The following is a 12,039-nucleotide window of genomic DNA, read 5'->3' as shown; positions in this document are numbered from 1 at the left end:
CATGGCCAAATCTCAATTTGAAGACCCTTACGAAGCTGAGCCTCCATTGAAAAGGCCACTCTCATGTCTGGCCATCCTGGGCGTCCTGCCCACCCTTCTCTCTGAGACTGGCCATGTTGTCTGTCGCCCACGACTGTTCAGGAAGGAGCAAAGATGCTTCTCCTCCAGGAGCTCAAAGCTCTTGGCTGGATGAGGTATTTGCATACATGGCAAGGCAATGAAGCTATCAAAGGCCCAAATGGATTTTGTAGGAAGAGAGGGAACATTGAGGGCTGCTGGAATCGTGCTGGTTGCTAAAAGATGAATGGGATATGAAGAGGTAAGGACTGAAGTGTGGGAGAGGGGGAGGAAGGAGCCGGGTGTGAGCAGTCCGTCAAAGGCAGGGCTGGCTGTTGGGCCCATGGATGACCTCTGTGCTCAGGACCTCTCATCACATCTGGAGCTGGAGCTCCTGCACGGCCTGTCCCCTCTGCCTGGCATGCCCGTGTCCCCACTCTCTTCTCTGGCGGCCTCTTCTTGGTCTTCAGGAGTCAGCTCAAGAGTTACCTCCCTAGAAAGGAATTTTGCAACCACCTTACAGAAAAGCAAACACCCAGCCACTCTTTATCCAATTTCACTGAAGCATTTAGAAATACCTGAGAAGGGTCCTTCCTCTTTTCTTTTTTCTTTATTTTTAGGTCTTAAAAAAATTGGCTAAATCTTAACCAGTAAGATGGGAGCCCTGTAGGGCCATTCGTGTACCCTGATGCTACGAACCTTCTTTCCCTGGGTCACCAAATCACAGGTGTCATTTTATATTAAGTATGGAAATTCTGAGGATCATGTTTTTTTTTTTTTTTAAGATTTTTATTTATTTATTGGACAGAGATCACAAGTAGACAGAGAGGCAGACGGGGGTGGGGGGGAGCAGGCTCCCTGCTGAGCAGAGAGCCCGATGTGGGGCTCCATCCCAGGACCCTGGGATCATGACCTGAGCTGAAGATAGAGGCTCTAACCCACTGAGCCACCCAGGCGCCCCAAGGATCATGTTTTTATAAAAGCCAGAGACTTCTTTGACTGGGCCCACTTCAGTGGCTATCTTTTTGTGTAGCTTCATCAATCATGTCCTTAGACAAACCAGCTGATGGAGGAATAGCTTTTAGGTATGTTTCATGGGAGGGGAGGGCATTAGTGATCCCATTTAGCAATGGGGCTTCAGCCTTTTTTTTTCTTACTGACCTCACAGAGCACTTGGGAATGCTCAAGTTCAGGGCCAGCACACCACAAATTGGCATACAGTTTCAGAAAAGGCTCCTGGACCCCCACCTCACCAAGGTCCCTGGAAGCTCCAGTTAAAGAACCTTGTCTTAGGGGAGCCTAAGAGCGTGGGCAGTAGTGGCCATTTCAGTTCATTTTGGAGGCGGGGAGGGCGTTAACCTTTTAAAAGTTACAAAGGGGTTTCCAGGAAACATCGGAAACCCATGCTACCTTGTCCCGGGCATGTCCACCTATTTCACAAGGTCTGTTCTCTGTGTTTCTAACAACACGAAGGACACTTCAGACTTTCACAATTTTAAGGATCCAGTTCGTAGATGTGTCCTTTAAAAAGTGTATAGGAGAAAATAATACATAAATAAAAATTTTTTAAAAAATTAAAAGGGGATATGGGATAGTGAGAGAAGCCAGACACAGAAAAAACAAATACTGTATGATTCCACTGTTACATAAGGTACCTAGACTAGGCCAATTCATAGAGACAGAAAGTGGACTGGAGACTGGAGGGGAAGTTAGTGTTTCGTGGGTCTAGAGTCGGGGGTCCTGAAAGTGCTTTGGGTGTAGATCGTGGTGATGGGTATACAACATTGTGAAGGGTGTACCTGGTGTCACTGAATTGTGCATTTGTGATGGTTAAAATGATAGATATTATGTACATTTTTCCATAATTCCAATTATTTCTACTGGTGAAACTTACAAAATGCCCCCATCATGAAAGAGGGGAAGGGGAATAAGAACATCCTTATCATGAAACAGAACAGATGAACGTTAGGGAAGGGAGAAAAACAGAAAAAGAGAGGGAGGCAAACCAAAAGAGACTCTTGACTGTAGAGAACAAACTGAGGGTTGATGTAGGGAGGTGGGTAGGGGATGGGCTAGATGAGGAATGGACATTAAGGAGGGCACTCAAGATGAGCACTGGGTCTAGTATGAAAGTGATGAATTCTCCTGAAACCAGTATGTCAACTAACTAGAATTGAAGTAAAAATTTAAAACAAGCAAAAAAGAGTATACTTATGGCAGACAGTGGAGAGATTATATCTGGGGAAAGGACAATGAAGGAGTGGGTTTTATTTCATTTTTTATTTTTTTAAAGATTTTATTTATTTATTTGGCAGACAGAGATCACTAGCAGGCAGAGAGGCAGGTGGCGGGGAGGGGGAGGCAGGCTCCCCGCTGAGCAGAGAGCCCAATTCGGGGCTCGATTCCGGGACCCTGAGACCATGACCCGAGCCGAAGGCAGAGGCTTAACCCACTGAGCCACCCAGACACCCCAAGGAGTGGGTTTAAAAAAAAGTTACACTCACCATGATGAGCACTGAGCAATGTATAGAATTGTTGAATCATTGTATTGTACACCAGAAACCATGTTTATTAGTTATATTTGAGCTATATATAGTGAACTGTATGTTAATTATACTGATTTTTTAAAATTTTTAAATTATTTTTATTAGTATTTATTTTTATACTTGAATTTTAAAAAAGATTTTATTTTTAAATAATCTCTAGACTTAACTTAAACTGGGGGTAAAACTCACAACCCCAAGGTCAAGAGTCAGATATTCTACTGACTAAGCCGGCCAGGTGCCCCTCTTCTTGAATTAAAAAAAAAAAAAATCACTTCAAAGACAGAACTTTACAGATAGTCTCATGGGTGTTCCCCAAGGAAAGGTGCAATACCTTTTTTTTTCTTTTGTTCAAGATTTAATTTAAATTCAATCTAGTTCACATATAGTGGAATATTCGTTTCAGGAGTATAGTGATTTGTCTGTAGCCTATAACGCCCAGCACTCATTACATTACATTCCCTCCTTAACGCCCATCACCCAATTACTGAATCCCCCCACTCACCCCCTCTCCAGCACCCTTCCGTTTGTTCCCGAGAGTTAAGAATCTCTTATGCTTTGTTTGCCTCCGTCTCTGCTTTATCTTATCTTTCCTTCCCTTCCCCTGAGTTCATCTGTTTTTTTTTTTTTTTTAAGATTTTTACGTATTTATTTGTCAGACAGAGAGAGAGAGAGCACAAGCAGGCTCTCTCTGTGGCAGGCAGAAGCAGAGAGAGAAGCAGGCTCCCCACCGAGCAAGGAACCCGATGTGGGACTCGATCCCAGGACCCCGGGATTATGACCTGAGCCGAAGGCAGCTGCTTAACCAACTGAGCCACCCAGGTGTCCCATCTGTTTTGTTTTTTTAAATCCCACATATGAGTGAAATCATAGCATATTTTTCTTTCTCTGAAAGCTCCAATATCTTAAAAAAAAAATAAAAGTGTGCGGGGAGGATGGGAATGTGTGTGTGTGAGTGTGTGTGTGTTGCAATGGGTGACACATACTGTCTTAGAAAACACAAACAACATAAAAAGCATATGGTAAAGAGCATCCTTCCCATTCTTGGACCCAGGCTCTCTCTTTCCCTCTCTAGAAGTAACCTCTATTACCACTCTCCGTGTTTGCCTATTTATTTTTATTGTTTAGACGCAGGGTAATATTCTGAAGTCCAGGCTGTGCACTTATGAGGAAAGCTGTCCATATCAGAATGCCAACACTTCCTTCTTTCTTTTCAACTGGTGGGGTCATGGTTTTCCACTGTTTGAATGTACCATAGTTTAGCTCATCGTTGGTGGACTTTGACATGATTTGCAGACCTGTACGATTACAAACAATTCCAATGAATAACCATGTGCAGAATGTCATTTCACAAATATCAGTTGACACATTTTGTTTTTACAAAACCAACAAGCTAGCTCAGCACCCCCACTCGGGGAAATGACGTAACAACACAAGGTCAGGGCCAGCTGCTCAGGCTGATAAGTACCCCTCCCGGGCGGGACTGGGTCCCCTGATGTCATCGCTTTTCATTTTAGTGTTTCCGCCCTGTTCATTGGTCAGATGCGTTCACGGGAAGCCTCTGGCACTTCCAGAAGCTTGAAGCTCGCAGAGATTACTTATCATAAGCGAGAGAGCCTGGGGAAAGCCCACGTGTTCTTGGGAAAATGAATGATCTAATCATGGTCAATTAAGAATTCTGCTGCTCCACAGGAAAATCAATGCTTTCCTGAAGTCGTTTTCATCACCGAGGTTTTTTGGGTAGTGAAGACTGGAGACGATGTGGTAGCTTCGAAAACGTGCCTCACATTTGCTTCATGGGGGACATTTTGTTTGTTTTTCAAGGAATTCACAAAAAGACATAAGGGAAGTGCGGAGACTCATATCTACTGAATGTGGTTCTGAACACTGATTTAATCCTAAATCAGTGGTCTGAGGGACATCCTTATACAAACTCAGGAACTGATTGTCTGTTTAAAATACTTGTATTTCAGGTGCCTGGATGGCTCAGTCAGTTAAGCCTCTGCCTTCAGCTCAGGTCATGACCTCAGGGTCCTGGGATCCAGCCCCACCTCGGGCTCCCTGCTCAGAGGGGAGTCTGCTTCTCCCTCTTGCTGCTTCTCCTTCTCCCTCTGCCTGCTGCTCCCCCTGCTTCTACTCTGCCAAATAAATAAAATCTCAAAAAGCAATGTTTTAAAGTAAATAAATAAAATATTTATATTTATATATCCATACACTATAGTGATATGTAAAATGTTTACCCAAAAGTGCAACTAGAAAAATGCTTTGCACAGGAGTGGTCAAAATATTATAGAATTAGAAATTAATGCAGTTAAAAAAAAAAAAGAAATTAATGCAGTTAAGGATTGATGAGACTTCAATGTGAAGGGCCCTCATAGGCATGACGTAGCTAAGACAAAAAGTGTCATTATAATTGTATATCACCACAATGCAACTTTCTTTTTTTTTTTTTAAGATTTTATTTGTTTATCTGACAGAGATCACAAGTAGGCAGAGAGGCAGGCAGAGAGAGAGGAAGGGAAGCAGTCTCCCCGCTGAGCAGAGAGCCTGATGTGGGTCTTAATCCCAGGACCCTGAGATCATGACCTGAGCCAAAGGCAGAGGCTCAACCCACTGAGCCACCCAGGCGCCCCTCACAATGCACCTTTCAGGAAAAGCCATACCATTGTAAGTTTTTGCAAGATTCATCTAACTGATAAATATAAAATAATGAGATCGCGCCATCATGAAGATGAAATGTACTTCGGTGAGCATTTATCCAAACAGGTCTTAGTATAAATGAAACTGAGGCAGATGAGGCTGAGGTTGACCAGTATTCCCGAAAAATGTTGTGCCTGTACAGGTCCACAAATGGGAGCTGAGACTCTGGAATTTTGCAAGCTAATTGGGGGATGAAAACCGACCAAAGTGGGAGTGTTTACACCGCGGGCAGCTGTCAATGCTGTAAATCAGGGTAGTTTTCTTCCGTGAGAGACCCTGTTAAACATTTGCTGGCGTACCAAAGTGTCTAAGGTCGTTCAACCAATTCAAAATAAAAACAAGTTTTGCCTGGACTATGTAAGTATACATTTTCACCTTTTTGTTTTTATTGCACTTTACAATTTTTAAATCATGTTTGCAGATATAGACATATAATTTTCACTTTAGAGAAATCTTTGAAGGTAAGGCAGCAATATTATGTCTCACCACCCCATTTCAGAGTTGATGACATTTAGGCAAAACGGAGATGAAATATTTTGTCCAAGGACACACTGGTAGGTAATGGAAAAACCAAAACAGATGGTTCTGCTCAGGACACCTTGGCCCTCTGGCAAAAGAGAAAAACTATTGAGTAAGGACAGAAAATCAACAAGGTGCCCCACGCAATGGTGACCCTATGACTTTCCTGTCCGAAATCCGTCAACCTGTTGGGACGTTGTAGTTTAAAAACAAACAAACAAACAAAGAAACAAAAAAAACAGAAAAACACTATTGAGGACCTCAGTCTGGATGGGCCGGGGAACGGTCTTCTTTTTCCCAAGTGGATGCAGTGAGTTATCATGTCACAGCAAAGGCTGGGACTGGGCTGTGCTTTATTCTTATTTAGGGTTATAATTTTTAGGGCTGTGTTTATAGTGAGACCCTATGGCACCAGATCGGGATTCTAGGTTGTTTCCATTAAGATTCATTCAAACACAAAAAATAGAAAAAATAATAATAAATGAATAAATATATAAATAAATCAGACTTCTTCAAATGCAACTGCCTAAATGTAACCCACACTGGTTTGAACAAAACAAGGTTATGGAACTGTGAGGTCCAGGAGCTCAGGCAAGGGTGTATCAAGGGATCCACACTGATTTTTAGGACTCTTGTCTTGCTCTCTCTATTTTTTTTTTAACTCTCCAGTCTTCTCTTGTTAATGTCTCCAGGCTTACGACTTCAGTTTCAATTTTGGAAGGATAAAGGGTTATTTCTTCATAGTCTCTCTGTAGCTATTAAGAGACCCAGGTACATGGACTCTGATTGCATCATATGACCATCCCTGACCCATTTGCTAGGGTATGATCTCTGCCCTGGCCTGAGTCATGTGTTTACCTCTGGAGTCAAGGCTGGAACAAGTTCCACCAAATCAAACGTATTGGTGTGGGGGTTGAGGTCACCAAAGATAATTAGAATTCTGTTGAGAAGGAAGAAGAAAGAGGAGACTATATGCTAGGCAGAAAATCAACAGATTTCCACTACTCAGGAGCTCAAGAGATGTGTTGAATTTATGAATGTAGGAATGACGGAAAGATCACAGCAACTAAAATCATCATCTTTTTACCCCTGATAATACCATTTTAATCAATGCAAGACTAGTCATTTTTCTTTTTCTTTTTTTCCTGACGAAACTTGGAAAACACTCCATCGCTTCAAAGACAGAGGACTTTACGAATAAACTCATGGGTGTTTTCCAAGGAAAGCACCAAGATCTAAATATCTTCCATCAAGCCCATGGCAAAATTCTTCCACCAGAATTACAGCCTTGTGTAATAGGAGGCAAGTGGGTCTTTATCCATCCTTCCAGAATCTAGCTGAGTCTTAAAGCTGAGAACAAAAGGTATCAAGAGCCCTCGTATTCTAAAGAGGACAGACACAAGTCACTAAGAGGTTGGTGTCAGGCACCTCTGTTCAGAGCTCATCAGGTGTTGGCAGATCATGCTGTCCTAGCAGCAGCCGTATCCCATCTACACCCCAGTCTACAGAAAACAAGGCAGAGGAGTTGGGAGTCTTTATACTGCCATCGTGAGTTGGTCAACGCGCTCTTGGAAATGTTCATTGGGAATGTTCAGTGTTCTTTGGGAATATTCTTTCCCAAACTAGGACTGCAGTAAGTCTGTTAGAGACATGTCTGCCTTCAGCTCAGGTCACAATCTCGGGGTCCTGGGATCGAGACCCATGTTGGGCTCCCTGCTCAGTGGGGAGCCTGCTTCTCCCTCTTCCTCTGTGGCTCCCCTTTGCTTGTATGCATTCTCTCTCTCTGTAGAATAAATAAAATCTTTAAAAGTAAGGAAAGAAGGAAGGAAGGAAGGAAGGAAGGAAGGAAGGAAGGAAGGAAGGAAGGAAGGAAGGAAGGAAGGGAGGGAAGGAAGGAAACACATCCCGGCTCCTGTTGTGATCACACTGGCCCCTCACCCACCCAAGGAGTCTTCCATTCAGATCTTAGGCCTCCCTGAGCTTTGGCCAAATCACACTTTCCTACCTTACTGGCTTTGTTCTTCTGTCTTTGGCCTGAAATGCACCCTGCCCCAGGACCCTGCCTTCTGGAAGAAATAGCACCTCCTCTCCAAGGTGATACTCCTCTGGTCAAGGATCATGTCTTCCAGAAGGTCCCCCAGGGAGGGAATCTCTCCATCTCTGGGATTCCACAGTTTCACTTTCACTTTCTGGCAGCTCTTGCCAGGTCAGCTCTGCCACAGGAATTTGTGTTTGATCTACCACTAGATAAAAGATAAAAGATAAAACCTCCTGAGGGCTGCCCAGCCCCTAAGGCAGAGCTTTATTCAGTGGGCCCCAGCTTACTCTTGTACTGAGTTGTAGCAAGGCAATTTTTTTTTAAGAATATTAATTTGTGTCTTGCTTATGCTACTTTAGAGAAATCAGAAAGAATACCAGGAATTGGGTTTTTGTTTGTTTGTTTCTGATTATATTTTCCCTTATTCCAAGAAAGTAGCTGCCTTTGAAAACTCTTGCCTCAGGGGCTAAAGAAGTGGCTTCCAGATAACCTCTCCTCCTGGCCTTTTTCTTCCCCTAAAGCATAAACTGATGGAAGAGATGATGGTGGGTGTTCAGGGGTTGGGGAGGCTGGAGAGGCAGGCTCTTTAGTAGTTCTTTGTGGGAAGCTGAATGGGAAGGACATGATTCCTCTTCGTGGACGTTCCTCAAAAGGCTGAAAATAGAGCTACCCTATGACCCAGCAATTGCTCTCCTGGCTGTTTACCCCAAAGATACAAACGTAGTGATCCGAAAGGACACCTGCACCCCAATGTTTACAGCAGCAATGTCCACAATAACCAAACTATGGAAAGAGCCCAGATGGCCATCAACAGATGAATGGATAAAGGAGATGTGGTACATATATACATACAATGGAATTATGCAGCCATCAAAAAATGAAATCTTACCATTTGCAACGATGTGGGTGAACTAGAGAGTTTATTATGCTAAGCGAAATAAGTGAATCAGAGAAAGACTTTTATCACATGATCTCACTGATATATGGAATTTGAGACAGAAGGCAGAGGATCATAGCGGAAGAAAGGGGAAAATGAAACAAGATGAAACCACAGAGGGAGACAAACCATAAGAGACTCTTAATCTCAGGAGACAAACTGAGGGTTGTTGGAGGGGAGGAGGGGTGGTAGGGACAGGGTGGTGGGGTGACGGGCATTAGGGAGGGTATGTGCTATGGTGAGTGCTGTGAATTCTGTACCACTGATGAATCACAGACCTATACCCTTGAAACAAATAATACATTATATGTTAATAATAAGTAAATAAAAAATGAAATAAAGATATGTCATTTGCAAATATCTTCCCATCCAAAAAAAAAGGGGGGGGTGTGGTTTCTTTTAGTAGGACCTGTGCTCATTCCCTACTAGTATTTCAAAAAAGAGTAGGTCTATATTGCACCTAAAAAGGCCAGACTCTAGGAACTAGTGTCTTGAGCCTTGGCACAAAGCAGGATCTTTCCCCAGACTATACAGATTTAAGGAATAAGCCTATCAGTGACAACCAAGATGAACAGAAGCCTGGAGATACTTGGTCCATCCATTTTTACATTCTTCAATTCTTCCACCATCTGAGAGGGGAAGGAGCTCCCTCCAATAAAAACTAAAAGTCTGGCAGGATGTTGACCAAGAGTTGAAATTCACTTGTTCTTTAAAATAAAATAACACAGCTTTCAATGTTGGGTAAGATCTTGGCTGTTGAACCGAAAGCTGAATCGAAAGAGATTTTCTCCAAGCTGGGATCAGATTCATTGACTTTCACTGCCCTGGACCCCAGCGCGAGAATCTGCTAAGAACACCTGGGGTTCCAGTCCAGGAAAAAGTTCAAGTCACGAGCGAAAGAGTGCAGACAGATAGTATAAGAATAGAGGACAGTGGGGCGCCTGGGTGGCTCAGTGGATTGGGCCTCTGCCTTCGGCTCAGGTCGTGGTCTCAGGGTGCTGGGATCGAGCCCCGCATCGGGCTCTCTGCTCAGCGGGGAGCCTGCTTCCTTCTCTCTCTCTCTCTGCCTCCCTCTCTGCCTACTTGTGATCTCTCTCTCTCTGTCAAGTAAATAAATAAAATCTTAAAAAAAAAAAAAAAGAATAGAGGACGGTGTCATTCAGGGATCAGGGGAGCTCCCACAAGCTGTGGGGCTGAGAGATGCACTTTCACTTCCTTCTGGAAAGGTGCATTTTGCAATATGGCAGCTCATAAAATAGCCGTTCTTGGTCCTTGGCAGGCAGGCAATGGGCACTTGTCAGAGGTTCCAAATGCGTATCATCATCATTCACAAACACAACGGTGGTTAAGTACTTTCCTATAAATACGTGTGACACATAGAAGCCTTCCAATTTTTCTTGGGTAGGAGAGGAATAAATGTTATGGGATGCCCTGAGACTTTTTTAGAACTTTGATGACCAAAAAACTGGTGGAAAAGTATGGTTTAAAGTTGTAAGCACTTGGGCATCTGAGTGGCTCGGACAGCTAAGTACCTGCCTTCGGCTCAGATCATGATCTGAGGGTCCTGGGATGGAGTCCCGCATGGGGCTCCCTGCTCAGCGGGGAGTCTGCTTCCCCTTCTTCCTCTCCCCGCTGCTCCCGCTGCTTGTGCTCTCTCGCTCTCTCTCTGTCAAATAAAGAAATAAAATTTGTTAAAAATAATAAAAATAAAAATAAAATAAAACAGAGTCTCCTGATTCTCCCTCTAATGCCAACATTGTGGGATGATTCAGAATGACTCTTTATTATTCTGGATCCTGAACCTTTGTGTGTCTATGTGTCAACTGCTGTTCAATGAGCCTTTGAGGTAGCAGTTTGCTGCCTTCCGTGTGCTCTCCTCTCCCTTGGTGACAACAGCTGCTGTGCCATTTTTTTTTCCTCTCCCCTTCCTCTTCATCTCGCTCCCGGAGCCCATGGGAGCCCAGATGCCAGAGAAGGATGTCGGCCTGGAGTGCGGTCGCAGAACCGTAACAGGGTGATGGTTAGAATGTTCTTGGTTGCTAGGAGTGGTCTCTTAGGGTTGTTTCCATTTGAGATGTAAATATAGATTTGATGGAAAAGACAATCTCCTTTCATCCTGACAGCCCACGCTGGAATGTCCTTGTCCCTTGGTTTCCTGACTCACTCACTGCACAAAGAGGGGAAGCTCTGGAAGCCAGCCCGGCCACAGACATGGAAAACAGGAGCGTGAGAGCTGCAGAATGCCCTCTTGTACCGACAACTCTCTTTGCCAAGAAGGAGCCACTGAGCTGAAGGTGAGGCCAGTGTTTCTCACCATTTCTTAGCAACTGTTCTGAAGTTCACCCTGTGCCTCTTTGACTTTCCTTCCCAGCTTATGCCAAACGCAGATCTGTTCTGGAAGGAACAGAAAGAACACTCAGGAGCTGGGTTCTGGCTTTGCTCTGCTAGCAGTTGGTTCTGGGTTATTAGACTTTTAAGTTCTCCCAGCCTTGGTTTCCCCCTCTTTCAATTAAAGGAATTTTTTTTCATCCTGAGCTGATTATCCCCTAGACTTAATTAATTTATTTTTAAAGATTTGATTTAAAGATTGTTGGATGGATGGATTGAGTGTGTGAGTGGGGGGAGGGGCAGAGAGAGAGAACCCCAAGTAGACTCAATGCAGAGTGAGGAGCCCAATGTGGGGCTTGATCTCACGACCCTGAGATCATGACCTCAGCTGAAATCAAGAGTTGGATGCTCAACCGACTAAGCCCCTCCCCAGACTTAATTTAATGATAAAGATTTAATGAGGGGCGAAGGATAGGCTGGTGGTCTGGGATTAAGCACATCTTTCCTTCCCCCTGTAACTAACACACACACACACACACACACACCATCCAACTCTGGGGTGCCTGTGTGGCTCTGTTGGTCAAGTATCTGCCTACTGCTCAGGTCATGATCCTAGGGTGCTGGGATTAAGTCCTAAGTCAGCCTCCCTGCTCAGTGGGGAGTCTGTTTCACCCTCTCCCCCCTGCCCTTCCCCCTCATGCACTCGTGTGTGCTCTCTCTCTCAAATAAATAAATAAATAAATAAAATCTATCAAAACAAAATAACACCAAACTCCTCCAGCAACCCAACCAGCTTGGCTTTGAAATTTTACTTTATATCTTGGAATTCTACTAGTGGTTTTGTTTGATCTGGGGAGAGACCTCACTTCTGATTTTTTGTTCTGTCTTGTTTTAGTCCGTAGGACTTAAGAAAAGGT

The sequence above is a fragment of the Lontra canadensis genome, unplaced genomic scaffold (genome assembly GCF_010015895.1).
Source record: "Lontra canadensis isolate GAN:19392208 unplaced genomic scaffold, GSC_riverotter_1.0 scaffold126, whole genome shotgun sequence".
NCBI lineage: Eukaryota > Metazoa > Chordata > Mammalia > Carnivora > Mustelidae > Lontra > Lontra canadensis.
This window is presented reverse-complemented; position numbering follows the sequence as displayed.